The following is a 12,518-nucleotide window of genomic DNA, read 5'->3' as shown; positions in this document are numbered from 1 at the left end:
GAATTGCAGAGCTGATACGTGTCTTTATCTTCATTTTCTCCCACACCCCTAAGCAATACAATATGCATTACCACTCTAATATTTTTCCTTTGATAATTTCACTCTTTCTGCTATGTAATTCTTTTAGGAAATCATACAGCTCTATTAAAATAGATATAAAATGCTACATGTAAAGCAATTGATAAATTATATATTCACTTCCTCCTTTTCAAGAAGATATCACTTGAAGTAATCTGAATTTTTTTAATGTGTTTTCTCTTATATGAATGTCCAATGTACAAAAACCAGTATTTTTTTTATTATTACTAACATGTCAGTGAGCGCTGTTTTAACAAACTGTTAATGTCTCTATAAATGAAACTAGAACATCTTATCAACTTAATTTCAAGGCAACACAAAAACTCCAACCTGATAGATCCGTTTATCAGGAGCAGAGATTTCAAAGCAGCAATCTTTCTTTGCATCCTTCCTAAGAGTGTTATTCATTCTGACATCATAGCCATCTATTGCAAATTCACCTTTCTGTTGTTTGTCTGTTGAAGATAAAATCACAGTTAGAATTTCACTTACTACAGCAAATATAAATGTTCAGTCAATTTTCTTTTATATAGATTTTCTTTGTCAACTCTTAGAAAAGAGTAATTTTGGTCATATTGTTTTAGTAATGTAATGCTTAAATAACATTTATACATATCATTTTTAATTCTAAAATACAGATATACTGGAGACAACTGCATCTAAAAAGGATATCTATGGGAACCAGAGATTGTGGTCTTGTTCATGAAGTGTGGATATAAGACCCTTGTATATCGGGAATATATAAGAACTAGAACTTAGAACTTGCTAGACAAACCCACTACCAACTCTGGCTCTTTCAGATTTAGAAAGTCAATGGAAAACTTGTCTAGTTGAAACTTTCTGGGTTTCATTAAACATTACCTCCTGTTACCAACCCCTTCCCACCATCATCATCAAAACAAAATATATTTTCTTAAAAAACAAAACTTGGTACAAATGTAGCTCTAAATTTTAAATGCAAAGCAAAACAAAACTAATTACAAAAAAGCTATAATGTGAAAACAAAATACTTGGCTGGAGAAGGGTGGAAAAGTTTATAAGTCATAACAAAAATTGAGATTTATTAACCAGTCAATGCTAAACTAGTAGAAACACAATTGAATCTAATGATAAATATTGAAAGAAAAGATGGTTGGAACTTTGGTCAGATATTATTTTAAAGACAAAATAGAAATGCAACAAAGAGTTTAGTACTCTAAAAATGAGAATAAAATTAGCTTTCCTACCTTACTTGGTTATGTCATTTTGATAGAAAAGCTGTATAGTTCTAGGTTATTTCTCAGATAAACACATGGTACTCAAAATATGAGTAGGGGACAAACTGTCTATTGTACTAGGCTCTGAGAAAATAGAGAATGATCTCATAACATGGGTAAAGGGGTCTCTCAGTTCAGTGCATCAAGGATGGAAATATATATGTGTGTGTGTGTATCTCCTTTCCTTAAATAAACTAATTTAATTCCTGAAGTAACATGTATTTTAAAAGATCATGAAGAGCCTATCATATTCAAACTGTTGAATAAAAAGAAATATGATTTAGAAATTCTTGACTTAAATCTGGACAATCTAATTGTATTTAGTCATAATTTATATATCTTAAAGACTAAAAAATTCAATTTAAAAATTTGAAGTTTGTCTACAATTAACTCTTTGAAGTTCACAAACTATACTTTTAAATTATAGCATTTCTTTTTGTGCATATTGATATGTTTCTATGATCAGGAAAGTTTGGGGAGATTTTTGCTGAATTAAACAAAGTTAAAAAGTTTTGTGGGGGGGTGAGTTCAGATTAGATCAACATGTCCTATTTGGGATCTTTAGTAGATTTACATACTGACTGAATTTCTAAGAAAAATGTTTAGTATGCATCATTTCCAAAAATCATTCATCTATGGAACCCTTTTTAACAGAATATTTTATGGATCCAGTATGCCCAAAGTCTACTCTGCAAAATATTTAACCAGAGAAACATTGAGGGGAAATATTAAAATAATAAATTGTTAAGAATGGTTGGTTCTAAAATTCTATTTTAAAAAACTAACTAAAGCATTCATTCTCTCATTCAACAAATTTATAGTAAGCACTTTAAACAAGCCAGGTAGCATTATAACACTTTATCAGACATTTCTTCCCTTCCCACTGAAATAGACACATACATACATACACACACACACAATCAATCTCTCTCTCTCTCTCTCTCTCTCTCTCTCAACAGTCAATGATCCACTAGACTGCAAAAGAAATTTAATTTCCATTACAAAAATGAAAATAATCTGAGGTAATATATCAAAACCATCCAGGAAATTTTGAAAGATTCCTTTATGCCCACCACACCCCACCCCACTCCACCAAGAAAACCTGTTTTCAAGGAGCAGATATGGAGCAAGTCACTCTCCCCTCTGCCACACAAAGGTTCCATCTCTTCAGTTGCTAGGTCCATCTGATCTAAAGCCTGTGCTTTTTTCCTCTACTTTAGGTCTAAAATTCTTATCAGTGTAACACATGAAAGTGGAAATGCATAAGGAGTGGTAATCTACATTTGGATACGTAAAGCTGGTTCTACAAAGACTGAGTTTAGAAAAGCCACGGGGAACAGGAGACCTTCCTGCACTAGATTTTTAGGAAGCAATAAGATCAGGTGACCCTGATTTATACTAGCAGATACACCTTATACAAAATTCCCAGGAACACATTATAGGGGCATGCAGCAGATCTTCCATTAAAGTCTAAGAGGAGAACCAGAGAGAAACCATGAATGCTATTTATTATAAACATTACAGATTATACAGATAGGCCATTGTCCCAGGATAGGTAAAAGAAGAAAAGCAAACTAGCAGACAGGTGTCAGAAAGATATAATACAAAAAAATGTAAGATTTTGAGATGTAGAAATTATAAATAAAGTAGGAGAATCAAAGTAAACTTTAGCCATTGTTTAACATGTTTGTTTCTTTTGGGGGTTTTTTGTTTGTTTTTTATTTTACAGTACAATGCATTTTGACATACTGTACACGAATGGAGCACAATTCTCATTCCTCTGGCTGTACATGGTGCAGAGTCACTCCAGTAGTGTAATCACACATGTATATAGGGTAATAATGTCTGTCTCATTCTACTGTCCTTCCCATCCCAATAGCCCTAACCCTCCCCTCACTTGCTTTACATCTTTTATAAAAGAAAAAATTCACATACAAGTTACAAAAGAGATAAAAGATGAAGTGACATAACATAAATAAAAAGGGCTGAGACAGGTAGAGATTGAAGTGAAGTCAGCAAAGCAAGGGAAAAACTATATAAAGGAATTGGAAAATGCAGTAGATAAATAAATGATGTATTAGAAGTGGAGTGATAAAAAGTAAAATTGACATTGCTGAAAACCAGATCATGTATACCTTGAAAAGCTCACTTAGCCTATAGGAAAACAAGTAAAAGAGGATAGGGAGAAAAGGTAATACGATAGACATGGAGGACTGACAAAAATACAACATAAGGAAAAAGAGTGTTCTGGAAGATGAGTAACAAAACAGTGCCAATAATCAGACGTAACAGAAGAAAACTTCATTCTGCCAAAGACAGACCCAAGTCTGCAGAACAAAAGATGATGTTGTTTAACCAAGTGAAAGTAATAAAAAAGAAACTAATACTTAAACCTACTTGCTTGATTGGGGATAAAGAATCATATGAACAGCCAAGTGGGGTAGGGTGTGGGACCAGAAATGTTAAACAGAAGGAAATTCCTAACTCTTCCTCAATAGATTTGTAAAAGCATATTCATAAAGTAGCTTAGAGAGTCAAAGATCCTATGTTTTTTCTCATATGTGTAAGGTAGAGAGGAAAAAGGAAAAGAAAAATGGGGGAGGGAATCTCATTAAAATAGAAGGGAGATCAGTAGAGTAGAAGAAAGGGACCAGGAAGAGGCAGGAAGGGAGTGAAAGGGGAAGTACTGGGGAATGAGATTGGCCAAATTATACTGTTATAGCATATGCATGTATGAATACAAAGCAAAAAATCCCACCATTATGTATAATTATATTGCACCAATAAAACTATGAAAAAAGCATACAGTATGCAAATGTGAAAAAATAAAAATAAAAAATAAATAAAGTAGCCATATTTCCCATTAGTCAACATGGTACAAGAAGTTCAAGGCATAAAATGGGAGACATGGCTATAATAAGACCTGATCTTCTCCCTCACATCAGCTTCACTTCTGGGCAGAGAAAATTTCAACATTATATGATTATCCACAAAAATTTATATATACAGGTTAGTTCCAAGGGATTTTCTGAGATTGTTTCAAGAACATCTGTTGATTTGACACAGATTGTTAAAACCAGTTAAATTCCAACTGAATAGGAAACAAGGTATCTAGGTTCATTTACCTATAACTGTGAAAGACTAATAAAATAATTTATCTTAGTGAACTTCACACACAGCAGAAGCTTATTCCCTTAAGTGCCAAAACTTTTAAAAGTTTTAGTCATTGTGATGGAAATCTTTCTAAAATATATACTTCCTTAACTTCTCAAAATATGTGTTTTAAATGTAATTCAATGTTTCCTTGACAATCTAGCAGTTTCATTTTGAGTATTAGTTTTTATAGTATGCTATAACACACTGATGTCTGCCAGATGTTTGAGCTGTTGGCCCCCCTATTAAATTTTCCTTGGCTTCTACTTCACATTTCAACTTTGCCTCTATCCTATTGCTCAAGCTCAATGTCTACAGAGCTGGAGGCTGCCAGGAGAAACTAGAATGAAATCCATTACATCAGTAACTTAATTTTACACAATTCTAATTCAGTATGTTCCAAGGTAAAACCAGTTGGCTCCAATCTCCTCCAAAACATAATACACGAGGCTAATGACAAAAGATTTCCTTCTACTTGTCCACTGTCTTTTAGGTTTACAGCTGCATTATGGATTTTTTAAGCTTCCAAAAAGACAACGCACATTTACCAAGCTCCTTTCATATGTCAGGATCTTAATATAATACATCTCATATGTGCCTTGTGACAGAAGGTATATATTATATCCGAAACACTGATGGGAAAACAAACCTTAACTTAACCAACTTATAGTCAAACAAATGGTTAAGTGGTAAGAACTAGGACTCTAAGCAACTGTGATACTAACCATTTCACATGGTTTCCTAGAGAGGTGTTTCCCAAAGTATATTTCAAGAAATCACTTATCTTGAATGCCTGCTAAAAATGCAGAAAGGGCTACCACTCTGCACTTGCTATACAGGAATCTCTAAGGGTGGGTACAAGAAACCAAATTTTAGCAAGCATTCCAAGTGATTTTGATACTAAGATGTGAAAAACCACTGTCCTAGACAGAATACATGATTTATGAAGTCACATAAAGAAAATAAGTATTATCTTACATTTCTTCCTATAACTTGGGTCAAACTTTCTCAGCTTCCTTTATGGGCTCCTCTACCTTTTCCTGTTTCTTAAATAGCCATGATGGGTTATGTTCTAAATCCTGCTCTTTTCTCACTTTACAGAGTTCCCTGGGCAATCACATTTAGTTCTGAGGATTAAATTCCTATCAACATGGCTGTGACTCATAATTCTCTATATTTAGTACAGTTTCAAGACTATATATCCAAATCTTCATCTATGAGCTATATGTTTCCTCTTTTGAATGTCCTTCAGATACAATGAACAGAACACACTCAAAAAGAAGATCATATCTCCATTCCCAACACTTGTGATCCTCAATTCCTATGATATTTCTTGTAGTTCCCATCTCAATAATTAATACTTCCTTTAACTCAAGCCCCCAAACAGGAAAACTGAGTACCATTTTTTATTTCCCCTTTTCCTTCACCAGGTGCCCCTATGCTCCCCCAAATACCCACTGCCACCTACCAAAATCCAATCAGTGCTATTTTTCTTACAAATATACTTGCTTTTTCCCTTCTTCATTGGCCCTTAGAAGATATGTTTAGAAAAACCACTCTCATTTCATTTTAAATACATCAACTATTACATCATTCCAAATCCTTTATGACCCTTATAAGTCATATGTATTTATCAACTGGGACTCCCCAGCACCCAATCTTTCCTGTTTTTGTCCTGAGATTATTGGGTATGGGGCCTAGATTCCAGCCACAGTAGCAGGAGAGTGGATCTTCCCTGTTCCAGCTCAGCAAGCAGATGTTCCAGCCTGGAACCTCAATCTGAAAAGAGTAACAAACCTATCAAGAACATTCGGAATCCATTCTGGTGGCAAAGATACTTGCCAACTGATGGCAGTCAACAGTGCAACACCACATGTCCTGGCACAGCAAGGCCAAGGCCAGCAGTGTGTTCCAACCAGACTCTGCAGGGACTGGGCTAAAATTCCGCCACCTTGCTCCTCTTGGTTCTCACTTTCTGGCATGGTTGTTAGCTTTCCCATCAATTCTGCCTAAAGGCTGATACTCTCCTAACAGTTTCGTCTTCTGCATCAAGTTGGTTTCTGCTGTTGGTTTCAAGACACTAACTTGGCACAATGGCTAGTAAATAGAAAGCCATGCACTGTTCAGCCATGATACTTTTATTTAAGAAGGTCTTTTCCCTCAGTGAACAACTCATATTATACTTGTAGGTATGAAAACTGATTAGGAAGGAAGAGGAAAAGATGTCCCTTGACACTAAGTCCTTTCACTAAACATTGTCACAACTGACACAAGTAGTGGTAGGACCTCATTTAAAGATAAATGAACATTTTCGTTTTGTTTGTTCAGATCACAGAAATACAAGTGCTAATGCTTGAAATATACTTTTTGGTGCTTTGAGTTTGACTGTGAGGAGATACCAGATTACTAAATGAAAAATATTATGAGCTATCTATATATTTGTTAATTAGCTATGAGTGACAATATATTTGTGGATCCAAAATAAACGTTTTAGCTCAAATTAAATATCTGGATAATATGGTTTGATGGCAGGTATTTCAAAACCTTTTTCTTGCTTTAGAATAAGAGTACATTGCAAGCATAACTATCAAGTGATTTTTGTATACAGTCACTATTATATTTTGGATCTGAAATGTCCCCCAAAAGAAGCTTGTTGAAGGCTATGGAGGTGGTGGAATCTCTAGGAGGTCTGGCCTAGTGGAAGGAAGTTAGGTCACTGGAATTATGCCCTTGAATGAGAGATTAGCACCCCAGCCAACTCTTCTTTCCTGGCTTTTCAGCCATCATGAGATGATAGATAGCTTCCTCTGCACCAAGCTCCTACCATGGTGTACTGCCTTGAAGGTCCAAAAGCAATGGGTCAATAGACCATAGTCTGAAAAGTCCAAAACTGTGAGCCAAAGTGAACATTTCCTCTTTATAAGCTGATTGTCTTAGGTATTTTGTTATAGTAATGGAAAGCTAACATAGCCACACATTTTCTTTTTAACTACTTAAACATTTATTTTATTTTTAATTAAATTATTTTAACTGATATATAAAGACATAAAAATTGTTCAGATTTATGGGGTATTATATAGCCACACATTTTCAACCATAGGTATTAACTTGACTTAAAAACAAGATATCTGTAATATGCAACAGCTGTCAGCCAACCAGAGTGGAAGTTGTTGGGTGCTCCTCAGGGGCTCAGATATTATAAAAAGGGATTAGTTTGTCTTCTGAGAGTTCAACAAGCTCCATTGCTCATTTCCATTAACTAAATGAATTAAAGGGGGGGGAGACAGTTACAGGGTTCTTGACACCATCATATATAATTGTTTCCAATTAACTGATTACTTCAGTGATGAAAAAAGCATGAGGATCCTTACTTCTGGCAGGTCTGTGAGTTTTAACAAGAGCCTCATTGTCGGCCACTGGAGACATCTTCTTCCCTCCCAAACTCATGCACTCTCCAAAGGCCCAGGTTTTCCATATCGCCAGTCTTGAAAAGAATGGAACACTTTATTTAAACTTATAAAGTTAACTAGGAAAAATAAAACTAATATCTAATAAAAATTTGGAAATGGAGAGGCAGAAGGGAGGAGAGAGAGAAAAGAGCTATAAGTATTTCCATTTCTTGGAAAGGTGTTGAAAGAGGCTGTCGAATTTGAGATATCCAATATAGAGAGCAGCCATCTGAAAAGAAGGCTGCAAATTCTTTGACATTCTTCCCATCAAGGAAGGGTTGAGGGTCCGTGCTCAACTGAAGAATGTGGGAAAAAGAAGTCATGCAACTTTGGGGGGCACAGGTCGCAAAAGGCCATGAAGTCTCAGTTTCAGTATGTTTGAACATCTGATCACTGTGGGGCGTGATGGTTAATGTTGTATGTCTCAGAGGTTGTTTTGGAGATTAACATAAATTCTACTCTGAAAAAAGCAGATTACACATCATAATGCAGGTGGGCCTCGTCCAATCCAGCGAAGACCTGGAACAAGAAGACCAGGTTCCTTGAACGAGAGGGAATTCTCCAGACTATGTTCAGTCTTCCTCTATACCACGGTTGTCTTGCACTCCAAATGCTGGCTCATACTGCAGAGTTTAGAAAAGCCAGCCTTCAAGATAATTAAAAAAAAAAAAAAAAAACAATCTCACTGATACACACACATCTATTGGTTCCTTCTCTGGAGAACACCAACACACAGGAAAACCTGTTAGGATGTGAGAAGTCCACCCGCCTGGGGCCAGTATGCTAAAATCACCAAGATGACAAGTGAAGTTAACATGAGTATGTGCTCTGGTAAAGAGCCAGTACTGGGCCCAGACTTCCAGATACCCCCACCAAAACATAAGTCACAGGAGCTAAAGTCTTCTCGGACCCTCCAGAGAAGTCCATTCAACAGCATGTGCCATAGAGCAACCTCAGCACGTCAAGGAGCAGAATATTGCAGCCAAGTCCCCCTGAATCCCTGACCCACAGAAACCATGACCACTGAACAATTTTTAAGCCACTAAATTTTGGAGTCATTTGTTATAACCACCAAGACCTAACAACAGAAACAGAACTCATCACACTGAAAGACACTACGGCTGAGCTGTGACCAGAGTGACAGGTTTTAGTTTTCACATTAAACCCTTTGTTATTTTGCATTATTCATTCCTTGAAAATGTTAGAAATTTTAAAATTCAGAAATTAAGAAATAGTCAACAGGGTGTGGCGGTTACTCTTGTAAGTGTTCCTGATGCTGGAGAGATTTGTGGCTACCTTCGTCAACAGAGCTGGTTTGAACCCATTTAATCCTCACAATAAACCCTATAACAGAGGTGCCTTGAATATGTCTGGTATTTTGTTTTTGATTGTTGTCCAGAATGGCCTCAAAAACTCACAATCCTCAGCCTCCTGAGTGGCTGGGATTACAAGAGTAAATCAACCACACCCAGATTATCCCCGTTTTATAGGTGGAAAAAAAAATCATGGCACAGAGAAGGTTAGAAACTTGCCAAAGGTCACACGGCAAGCAAAAGATAAGATTCCAATTAGCCAGTCTGAGTGTAGAATTACAATATTTGCACAAAGATCACCAAGATGACTTAGCAGGCACAAGTCAATGGACAAATGTTACCATCTTAAATTGCCATTCGCCTGGGTCTCCAAGCATGTGACTAGCCTCAGAATTCTGTGTCAAGTACTGCCAACTATCCTTTTCTAAAGCTATTGCCTAAATTCAATGCTCTTTAATCTCCACCTGTACACATTTTCAAAGTCCAATTCCCCCAGTGTTACCCAGGTTTCTCAGTATTAATTTTTCCATCCACTACCTTTCCAGAATGGTGATTTATACATGTTTGTTCCACCCTTTGGCCTATTACAGCTGTTTCCTTGTATGTCTCTCTTGCTAGGATCTGAGGGTTTTGGTCTCTGAATTCTTCCAGAGTGTCCCATGTCAAAGAAATATAATTATTGTTTGCTAATGTTAACTGACATATAGCTTATTCTAAATGAAGGGTGATCTTGCAGCCAGAGTGTTAGGGAGATGTTCACTGAATTTTCTCAGAGGGGGAAGCAGAAGGGTTAAGAGTGATTGCTGAGAAAGCTGCAGCCCACTGCATCCTAGTCTTTGCCAGGTGTTGGCAACCAAGCCCCAGGACTCTGGTAACCAAGCCCCATGACTTGGAGTTGCATGTACAAAACACCTTCCTCCCCCAAAAGCTGCATTTCCCCCCTGCTTTTATATTGGCTCAGTTGTTTTCACTATCTTCCAGAAGAATGGCCAGGAAGCCACCCTCACTCCCATTGTCCAGAGTGGCCAGGGAAGGCGCTCCTTGTGCTTGGTTAATCTCTCCCTTGAGAGGGCTCAGTGGGGTCCCTTATCTTCAGAGGTACCTACTCCCCACCAATTTTTAAAGATCTCTAAAAGCCTAGCCCAACTTGTTCTCTTCTGACAAGCTTCTCTTAACCAGGCAGGCAACAAAGACCTCTTCTCAGAACTCAAACAAGGACTTGCTATTTATTGAATAAACTAACTCCTTTGCCATGTGTAAGAATTTTGCCTACCTGGTAATTTTAATATATGATTTGGGCACAAAAAAAAAATACTTAATATGATCTTTTTCATATCCTCTAAAGCTTCTTGCTCAATACCCTTACCAAGAGTATCACATTAAAAACAAAACAAAACAACAACAACAAAAAAACCTACAGGGTTGCAGCTATAGTTCAATGGTAGTGTCTGCCTAGAATGCTTGAGGCCGCGAGTTCCATCCACAACACTGAGGGGGAGGGGGGTTCTAGGATAACTCTATGGATAGATTTGTAAAAAAGAAAATCCCTGGTTTATGAAACAGTCAAAAAAGGGAGGAAAAAAACACTATACTTCACAATGTGTACTTGTAAACATGCAGCAATATACACTAGAAAGAACTCCCAAATTAACACATATTTCCAGTGGTGCAATGATTATTAAATAAAAGCATATCCATAGGATTCTGCAGAGATTAGAAAGTTATAGACCCAGGCATGATGGTGCACAACTGTCATTCCAACTTCTCAGGAGGCTGAGGCAGGAGGATGGCAAGCTCAAAGCATGGGCAACTTAACTAGATCCCATCTGAAACTTTTTTTTTTTTTTTTTTTTTTTTTTAGAAAGGGCCAGAGATGTACCTCAGTAGTAAAGCACCCCAAATTCAATTCCTAGCACCACAGGGAAACGAAAAAAATTAGTCTTAAATCTGCAGTCCATTTCCCCCCCTCTAGCATCTTATCTAAAAACACACACACACACCCCAGAACTCACTTTTGCTGCAGCTGATCCTCAATTAGAGTGATTTTTAGAGGAGAGAAATCTAGGGCACAAGCATATCCAAAGCACACCTGTGCCCTAAGACATAAAATGCACTCTGTAATTTCTGTAGTTTCTGTAATTTCCTCCACCAGCAGCTTCTCCTCCCTCCTCAGGCTTTTTAATTAATCTCCCCATAGGACTGCCCATACTTAATTTTTCTTCAACTGCCTAAGGAGCAGCACCCTTCATTAACAACATAAGGACGAAAGTTAATTATGTCTGTAATCTCTTTCAATCTCTACCGCATATAGCTACCTTAAAATGAGGGAGTAGTGCTGGAGAGAGGGAATGAAGAATTACTAATGGGGATAGAAATGCTTGGAGTGGGTGATGAAAATATTCTGGAATTAGTGTTGATGATTGCATAACTTTACTAAAGCCACTGAGCTGTACACATTAAATGGGTAAATTCACAGTTTACTAAATCTCAAAAGTTTAAATAAAACGTGAACGTGCCCAACATTTTAGTAGGGAAAGTTGGGTGAAAGGAGAAACTAGCGAACAGGCACATCACATCCAAAATCAAGATAAATAAATTCATGAAAACTAAAAATCTGCAAGGAGACCCTGATTTCCATCCAGCTCAAGAGGTGGGGGCATGAAGGTGGGAGAAGGAACTGAACGATTATAGATCTGAATGATTAAACTTGTTAGTTTTAGGTCTCTCTGTCCGGTATAATAATCTATTCATTAATAAGATGAGCTACCAGAGAGGATGTATAAAAAGCAAGAGCCGCGCGCAGGACGCCATAGATCGTTAATGCCAGCACCACCAAGGCCTTCACCTGGTCATCCTTGGGGCAGCACAGCTGTTGCTGACCTGCAAGACTTACCACAAAAAGTTGACTCTGCAAGTTCCAGGGGGCTCCAGATAAAGGGGGGAGAACAATCAAGAAAAGGTGGCTGCCGGGAGCACGCAGCTCCTTCAGTATTTGCCGAGGTGACATGGAAGAAGGGGGTGCTCAGGGACCAAGTCCGCTGACGGACGCCTGCACACGCTCTCTCGCACTGACACCGCAAATCCTCCAGAAACCCACGCGGTCCCAGCTGGGTTGGGCAGTCGGCCAAGGGACCAAGGGCCAGAGCGCCGCAGAGCCCACGCCCCTCCCCCACCTCCTGGCCGGAGCCATCTCGGAGTCTGCTGAGGGCGACCCTAGGCCACCTGCCGCTCTAGGACAGAGGATAAAGGAGTCTTGACCCTCTCGTCTC

Source organism: Marmota flaviventris, chromosome 13 (genome assembly GCF_047511675.1).
Source record: "Marmota flaviventris isolate mMarFla1 chromosome 13, mMarFla1.hap1, whole genome shotgun sequence".
Taxonomy (NCBI): Eukaryota; Metazoa; Chordata; class Mammalia; order Rodentia; family Sciuridae; genus Marmota; species Marmota flaviventris.
The sequence above is the reverse complement of the archived record's forward strand: the minus strand, read 5'-3'. Positions refer to the sequence as shown.